Source organism: Mustela putorius, unplaced genomic scaffold (genome assembly GCF_011764305.1).
Source record: "Mustela putorius furo isolate JIRA1106 unplaced genomic scaffold, ASM1176430v1.1 tig00003983_pilon_pilon_pilon, whole genome shotgun sequence".
Taxonomy (NCBI): Eukaryota; Metazoa; Chordata; class Mammalia; order Carnivora; family Mustelidae; genus Mustela; species Mustela putorius.
In genome coordinates this window covers 8152537-8161798 of record NW_025422123.1, presented here as the reverse complement: position 1 = coordinate 8161798, position 9262 = coordinate 8152537, and positions in this window count along the sequence as shown.

Genomic DNA, 9262 nt, shown 5'->3' with positions numbered 1-9262 from the left:
TTCTTGTCTTATTGCATTGTCTAGAACTTCCAGCACTATATGAATAGCAGTGGTGAGAATGGACATTCTTGTCTTGTTCCTGATCTTAGGGAGAAACACTCAATCTTTCACCACTTAGTATGTCAGTTGTAGGACTTTTTAAAAATAGGTGTTCTTTATCATCTTAAGGAAGTTCTTCTTTATTTCTAATTCTCTAAGGGTGTCATGAATGGATGTTGAATTTCAAGTGTTTTTTGTACCTTGATTGATAAAATCATGTGTTTTTTTTTCTGGTTAGCCTGTTCATATGGTGAATTACACTGATTGATTTTCAAATATTGGATCAGGTTTGCATCTCTGGAATAAACTCCACTTGGTCATGGTATATAAATATTTTTATACATTGGTGAATTCTATCTGCTAATATTTTTAAAAGATTTTTTACACCTATATTTTGAAGGACATCAATCTGTAGGTTATTTTTCTTTATATTGTCTTTGGTTTTTGGTAGTTCTAGCTTCATTCTTCTATTTTCCAGAAGAAATTATGTAGAATTGACATTAATTCTTTAAAAGTTTGGTACAGTTCTCAAGTAGAAATATGCGAGCCTGGAGATTTCTTTTTCAGGAGGTTTTAAGTTACATATTACATTAACAATTATAGGCTTATTAATAGGTTACATTAATAATTACAGGTTTATTCACAAGATCGATTTCATAATGGGTGAGTGGTAGTTTGTACTTTTTTAGGAATTGGTTTGTTTCATCTACTTTGTCAAATTTGTGTGTGGAGTTGTACATAGTATTCCCTTGTTGTCTCTTTGACGTGTGCAGGAAATGTAGTAATATTCTTGTTTTGTTCCTCATGTTAGGAACTGGTGTATTTTCTCTTTTTTTGTGTCAGTCCTGCTAGAGGTTTGTCAGTTTTATTGATTTTTTCAGAGAACCAGCTTCTTGTTTCATTTTATTTATTTCCCTATTATTTTTCTGTTTTCAATTCATTGATTTCTGCCATCTTATTTTATTATTATCATTGCTATATTATAAATGGGAAAGGGTAAGTTTTCTACATATAATGCAAACTGGTAAAATGTCAATACAGGTTACACATATATAATGTAATATCTCGGTAAGTTATATATATGTAATGTGATACATAGGGTAGCCACTAAAACAAAATGCAAAAATATACTCAAAAACTCTATAGATAAATTAAGATGATCTTCTAAAACATCTGGGAACCTATAGGAAAGCAGGAAAAAGAAAACAGAAAAATGTGGAAGAAACAAAGAGAAAATTAAAAAATAGTATAGTCAACTTAAGCCTAATTTATCAATAATTACCTAATTGCTAATAGAGACATCTTAACACCTATGGATCTCAGTGTTAGTGTCTTTCCATTGTATTTTCTCATTCAGTTTGAGATCATTTTGGTGTTTGGTGTAATAAATAAGTTTTGATGGAAACATGGGCATTTTGGGTCTTACATTATAAGACACCAGATCTGGGATCATGACCTGAGCCCAAGGCAGTCGTCTAACAACTGAGCCAACAGGCGCCCTGAAATCTTATGTTTTAACGGGCCTCTGCTGACAGTGGGTGAAGGTGTGTGCCCCCTTATTACTGCCATGTGTGGGTGGAAGTCTAGGTTCTCCTCTTGGCCTCCTGGGCTCCGTTAGTCTTTGGACATCACTCCACAGGGAGGGGGAGGAAAGCCTCACCACTACAAGACTTTGTCTGATGGATGGTGGTGGTGGTGGGCAAGTCCAGTCCCCCACTGATTTTTCCCCCTGGAGTGGAAATTCCTGGCTTCCTACTTGGCCTTCCCTGGCTCTGCTGCTGGGTGATGGGGGTGCCTTCCTACAGCCTGGCCATGGGGGTGGGGTGGGGTCTAGGCTCCCCTCTCAGGATTTGATGGAATGGGGTTTGGCTGGAATAGAACAGTTGGTGCCTAAAAGTAGATTGCCTTTTCCTGGTCCTCTGGCCAGAGCAAGCAGGCATTTTTTTTTTTTTAAGGGACTTTTTTTTGCCCCCCCTGAGCCTCCTGGCCTGTCCTGGTTGCAGCTTCTCCAGGACCCAGATTGGGAGGTGAGAGGTAAAATGGAACCCAGAGAACTGGCCGTAGTGCTGCCCTCAGGTTCTGACGCTTCTCTTCCTCCAACCTGCAGTTATGTGTTTGTTTTACATATAACAATGTCCAGGAGTTTGCGCTCTGCTTAGAGGGTAGAAGAGAGGAAAGTACATTCACTCCATCTCCCCAGACACAGAAGTTTTGCATAATCATTTTTCAAAATTTAAGTCTGAAAAACTTCAGTGGTTCAAAAAACAGATAAAAACGTATCTAAAAAGTGAAACAAACAGATAAAAACGTATCTAAAAAGTGAAACATCTCTATTCCACACTGTCCCCCATCACTTACTTCTATCCTACCCTGAAAACCATTATTATTATTATTTTTTAAAGATTTTATTTATTTATTTGACAGAGAGAGATCACAAGTAGGCAGAGAGGCAGGCAGAGAGAGAGGAGGAAGCAAGCTCCCTGCTGAATAGAGAGCCCAATGTGGGGCTTGATCCCAGTACCCTGAGATCACGACCTGAACTGAAGGCAGAGGCTTAACCCACTGAGCCACCCAGGAACCCTCGAAAACCATTATTACTGGTTTATTGTTTTGCTCAAGAGTTTTTAAAACAAATGTAAGTATAAATCCTTAATTTCCACATTTTTAAAAACACAAAAGCTAGCATATTGTACTTAGAATTTTGAACCTAACCAAATGCAAAGTATCTTGTGATCACTCTTTATCAGGGTGCTTCCTTGATACAGGGAGCTTCCTCATCCTACAAAAGTGCAGAGAATGTCATTGAACAGATGTATAAAAGCTTGGACATTTAGGTGGTTGTCCATCTTTTGGAACTACACACGGCACTGTGATAAACAGGCATCTGCATATGTCATTTCACATACGTGTATCTGTGGGATATATTCCAGAAGGGGGATTTCTGAATCCCTGAAGTCCTGAGAGACACATTCTCGCTGAGATAGCTGCTCAATGGGCTGACAGATGAAGCTCATTCAGGTTGTGTCTATAATCATGGCAAAGCTCGAGGTTCAATCTGAAAAACCAGTCTCTTTTCCCAGACACAGGGCCCCATGGACTCTTCTGATGAGAAGTTTGGGACAGGGCATAGTGGAGAGGTTGTTGGAAAGGACATGTTTTTCCATGTTTTGTTACCTCCCTGGCAGACCGCAGTTAGGATCCTCCAGAATGGTTAAGGTAAGTTGTTCACCATGAAGCCCCTCTCAGTGTCCCCATGGAATGGTCTCTGAAGGCCACATGGTAGGAAGGTTGGGGGCACAGGGCATCGATGCAATAGAGGAGCTCTCTTTTGTCTTCGGCCTCAGTTTCTCCATCTGCAGAAGGAAGACATAGAGACAAGATTCTGTTGAGAGAAGACACTTACCATTCTTCATTAAGAACCTCATCACTCCAACAGGTGTCTGCACAGGGGTGCATGGAGGGCTCCACTTGATGGGAGCTTTCTGCTGGGTAAGAATAAGGAGAGGAAGAAGAGGAAAAAAGAGGAATAAAAATGGGAATGGAAGGAAGGAAAGCTCTGGCTTAGATGTGCTCCATGTGCATAGAGCAGGCAGAGGAGGCTGCAGTGAGCAGACTCTCTGGCATGAGACAAATGTCTTTCTTTTGTTACTTGCATTGGGGGTGTGGTTTGCACACACAGTGTACAGTTCTAGGAGTTTGACAAATCACAGTCATGGAACCATCAATACAACCCGGGTATAGACAGACCATTCTCCCCACCCACCCAAATTCTCCCAATCAGTGATTTCTGTCCCAATAGTTTTGTCTGTTCCAGGATGTCAGATATATGGAATCATGTACTATGTTGTCCTTCTTTTTTTTAATAGAGCCATAATTAGCCTTTTGAACCTGACCTTTTTCAACATGCACTGGGGATTTATCCATTTTGTGTGTGTGTGCATTCGTAGTTTGTTCCTTTGTACTGCCGAGTAGTATTCCATTGTATGAAAATACTACCGGGGCGCCTGGGTGGCTCAGTCGATTAAGCATTGACTCTTGATTTTTGGCTCAGGTCATGATCTCCGGGTCATGGGACTGGGCCCTGTGTCAGGATCCACATTCAGCACGGAGTCTGCTTCTCTCCCTCTGCTTAGCTCCTCTCCACGGCTCATGCTTTTGCGTGCTCTCTTTCTCTCTCTCTCTCTCTCAAATAAATAAATACAATCTTAAGAAAAAGAGAAAGTACTACAGTTTGCTAGTGGAAGGACCTTTGGATTGTTTCCAGTTTTGGGCAATTATGAATTAGGGCATTATGAGCATTTTTTTAATTGTTATTTTATTTTTTTATTTTTTATAAACATATATTTTTATCCCCAGGGGTACAGGTCTGTGAATCACCAGGTTTACACACTTCACAGCACTCACCAAAGCACATACCCTCCCCAATGTCCATAATCCCACCCCCTTCTCCCAAACCCCCTCCCCCCAGCAACCCTCAGTTTGTTTTGTGAGATTAAGAGTCACTTATGGTTTGTCTCCCTCCCAATCCCATCTTGTTTCATTGATTCTTCTCGTACCCACTTAAGCCCCCATGTTGCATCACCACTTCCTCATATCAGGGAGATCATATGATAGTTGTCTTTCTCTGCTTGACTTATTTCGCTAAGCATGATACGCTCTAGTTCCATCCATGTTGTCGCAAATGGCAAGATTTCATTTCTTTTGATGGCTGCATAGTATTCCATTGTGTATATATACCACATCTTCTTGATCCATTCATCTGTTGATGGACATCTAGGTTCTTTTCATAGTTTGGCTATTGTGGACATTGCTGCTATAAACATTCGGGTGCATGTGCCCCTTTGGATCACTATGTTTGTATCTTTAGGGTAAATACCCAATAGTGCAATTGCTGGGTCATAGGGCAGTTCTATTTTCAACATTTTGAGGAACCTCCATGCTGTTTTCCAGAGTGGCTGCACCAGCTTGCATTCCCACCAACAGTGTAGGAGGGTTCCCCTTTCTCCGCATCCTCGCCAGCATCTGTCATTTCCTGACTTGTTGATTTTAGCCATTCTGACTGGTGTGAGGTGATATCTCATTGTGGTTTTGATTTGTATTTCCCTGATGCCGAGTGATATGGAGCACTTTTTCATGTGTCTGTTGGCCATCTGGATGTCTTCTTTGCAGAAATGTCTGTTCATGTCCTCTGCCCATTTCTTGATTGGATTATTTGTTCTTTGGATGTTGAGTTTGCTAAGTTCTTTATAGATTCTGGACACTAGTCCTTTATCTGATATGTCATTTGCATTTTTGTCTGAAGTACATAAAGAACACTGCTGCTTGTAGAGTCAGTCAAGTCGTGGGTGGGACGTGCAGTAGGGTTTCAGCTGGTGATGTTAAGCTCACTGAATGGTTCGGGGGATGGAACAAATGTGAAGTTAAAGATGTTGGGCAACTCCACGGGACACCTGGGTGGCTCAGTAGGTTAAGCCTCTGCCTTCGGCTCAGGTCATGATCCCAGCGTCCTGGGATCAAGCCCCACATCGGGCTCTCTGCTCAGCAGGGAGCCTGCTTCCCTTCATCTCTCTCTGTCTGCCTCTCTGCCTACTTGTGATCTCTCTCTGTCAAATAAATAAATAAAATCTTAAAAAAAAAAAGTGTTGGGCAACTCCTGAGGGCACACACCATGTGGAAGATGGACCTCCAGAGAGGTCCATCCTGAGACTGAGACACTGAGACTATCCTGTCACCGTGGGGCATGGCCAACAGGATGCGCACATCCTTCCACTGCCCTCCTGGGGGCAAGGGCTGGTGGCACAAATCTGCTGTGACCTCTAACTTCCTCATTTGCTTCCATTTGCTTCAACAGCCATGAACAAATTTTTATCTTACCTAACCCAAGTACATGCTATTGTAAAAATATTCAAATGCAGAATACTCAGTAAAATGTGAAAGTGAAAGTTCCCATTCACACCCCAGTCACACCCCCTACCCAGACTTGGCTGCTATTAGCATGTGATCCTTACACACATTCTTCCCTGTTTTTACACACACACACAATCTGATCCATGCATTTTGGTACACACCGATCTGCTTCATTCTTCATAACTTGCCACATGGTACCCTATACTGGAGATGATGCATCATTCATTGTCTTCCTTTCCTATTCATTGCCACTTTAATTTATTTTGAAATTTCACTGTTACATAAAACATTGTGACAAACAACCTTTTATATACAGCTTTGTACATGCACAAGTCTCTTCTCTCACACAAACCCCAGAAATGATGAACTTGTTTGCAGGAAAGAGATGGACATTTAATATTTTGGTATATCTGGACAAATTGATTTCCTAAAAGGATGCACTCACTTATATTCCTATCAGTTTTCTCACAACCTTATCACCATTGGAAAGGACCAATCTTTGAAATTTTTATTAACTTAATGGGTGAAAAATGATTCTCCCACCCATTGTTTTAATTTGCATTTTCCCATTTACTGATAAAATGAATCCTATCTTCTACCTATGAATTTTCTCTGGGTGTTTCATTGGATTATAGTTTCTACCTTTTCTGTTTCTCCCATTGAGCATTGTCCTTTTCTTATCGATTTTATGTTCTTTTTTTTTTTTTGAAGATTTTATTTATTTACTTGATAGAGGTTACAAGTAGTCAGAGAGGCAGGCAGAGAGAGAGGAGGAAGCAGGCTCCCTGCTGAGCAGAGAGTCGGATGTAGGGCTCAATCCCAGGACCATGGGATCATGACCTGAGCTGAAGGCAGAGGCTTAACCCATTGAGCCACCCAGGTGCCCCCGATTTTATGTTCTTTATACATCCTGGATATTCTTTGCATAACATGTATTATTTTCTCTATCTGTCACTTAAAAATATGATTTGTGGTATTCTTTATCATACACATTGTTAAAAAAATGAAATTCAACTCAGTGTATTTAAAGACATTGGCTTTATTCAGTAAGCTGTGAATTGGGCAGCATCCCATCTAGCAGCTGGGAAGGTGTTCCGAGGAGCCTCAAAAAATGTACAAAATGCTTTTATAGGCAGAAGGGGTCAGAAATAGGAAGTGCCTAGTGAGGAGTGTTTCAGGCAAGGTCACCATTTGCTGATGGAAGGCAGGGCTCTGTCAAGCAGTGTTCACCAGCGCTGACCAGGTTACTTCATACTGACTGGTACCTGGGAGGGGCGGAAGCTGCTGGTAGGTCAGGTAGTAAGTCTTGATTTGCTGATGGGGCTTAGCACAAGGGACTCAATTTTGGATCTATTGTTTCTATATTAACAACGAAAATGGTTTTTTAAAATAGGAAATCTGTCAGTGTTTTTCTTCCTGGTTTCTGTGAGGGGTGATTTTGAAGGAGGCAGTCCTCTGGGAAATGATGGGTGAGCAGGAGATTGAAGCTTATGGACACCCATTTCCTCAGGGAAGGTTTCATCTGTGAAAATACCCTGTGATCTGTGATGGGAGCACTGTGTTTCCCATCAGTGGGCCTGAGCTTTCCTATTGGAGACCAGCTAGGAGCTGAAAAGTCCCCAGAGGAAATTGTGGTCAACTAAGCACTGTCCTACTCTTTCTTCTCTCTCTCTGCACACCATCTTTCTGCAAACTGTCATTTCCTGGGTGTTGGTTTTACTGCTCTTCCCCAGAAAGATGGGCTAAAGACAGATGACAGAGTCAGAGGGTCCTGTGGGTCCTGACCACAGTCCTAAGTCCCACTTGGCCCCATAGGCTTTATTTCCAGGTCTAAGTTGTGGGACAATGTTGTGTTTCCATCCTGGGAGGTGGAAGGGGAGGTGCAAAGAGGAGCTCAGGCAAAGGTGGGGAGCTGAGAGCAGAGGGAGCAGAGCGTGCCAGGTGGGGTCCTTAGAGGGGCTGGTGGGAGAGGACGGGGCTGGCTCAGGGGGGGAGAAGCAGCCTCAGTGCTGGGAGGTCCTGCTCCTCCCTTAGTTCCCTCGGCAGCCCGACCTCCTGAGGCTTGCAACATGTCACTTGAAAAAATAAGTAGATGAAAGAATCTAACAGACTTTCTTTTCATGAATTTCACGGTTTTTAGAATCAGGAAAATGTTGATGTTTCTACCTAATTTGCAAAGGAAAGAGAAAAAAGCCCCAAGAAGCCTGGTGTGGTGAACCTAGACGCAGATTGAAGCTTATGGACACCCATTTCCTCAGGGAAGGTTTCATCTGTGAAAATACCCTGTGATCTGTGATGGGAGCACAGAGATCCCCCAACCGGTGTCAAGTTCAGGGCTTCACAGAAACCTGGGCATGTTGCTGGGACGGTGGGTTCGGTGGTGGCTGCCGTTGCCGTCCCTTGATGACACCCAGGTAGAAGAACCCTAGGGTGCATCGGTCATTGGGGCTGCAGGGTGGGGGGGCAGATTCCATGGTGGGTTTGCATGTCAGTCCCCGGAAGGTTTGCATTTTTCTCATCAGTGGGCCTCGAAGAGAGCTTTTTTGGTAATTTCTCTGTAGGAATGGGATCTGGTGGAGGAGGGGGGAGCAGGAAGGAGGCATTTGTCTAATTTCCAGAGAGGAGCAGGATGTGCCTGTAGCAGACACGGTCTCTGGAGTGTGGAGTCCAGGTACCCCACTCCAGTTCTTTATTTTTAACTCACTGTACTTTTTATGAGGAAGTATTTTAAAATAAATTGCAGATAGCCTGACATTTCACCCTTAAATAATTCAGTATGCAGCTCTGAAAGAAAAAAAAAAAGAGCTTCTTGCTACATAGCAAATTAATATTATCATAGCCAATGCAATTAAAAACCATTTCTTAATAGACTATTCTACCCAGTCCATATTCAGATTTCTCCAGTATATTCGGCACTTCCCCAGGAGACAGAAATTCTGGTCTGCATAAGCGAGACCACCGGTTTCCCCAGAATTCCCCTCCTTGGGGCTGGGATGTAGTCTGGTCCTCAGAGGAGCCCAGAAGGGAGGCTGAGGACTGCAAAAAAAAGGAGGTGGATTTCTGAGGAAAAGACCCCAAGCCTGGGAGCCTGAATTGTCCCTGGATGCCAGCATGCTGCCAGACCCGTAGGGGTGGATAGAGATGGGTCAGGGGCTTCAGTCCTTTCCTGGGACGTTGCACCCTCGCTAGGAGCACATGAGGTCATGGTCACTCCAAAGTTTAATGTGACTCCACAGCAAACTCCTCATTAAGATGTGTGCTTTTTCCATACCACCAAGCAATTAACTCACTTCTTCACAGTCACTGACTGCGTGTC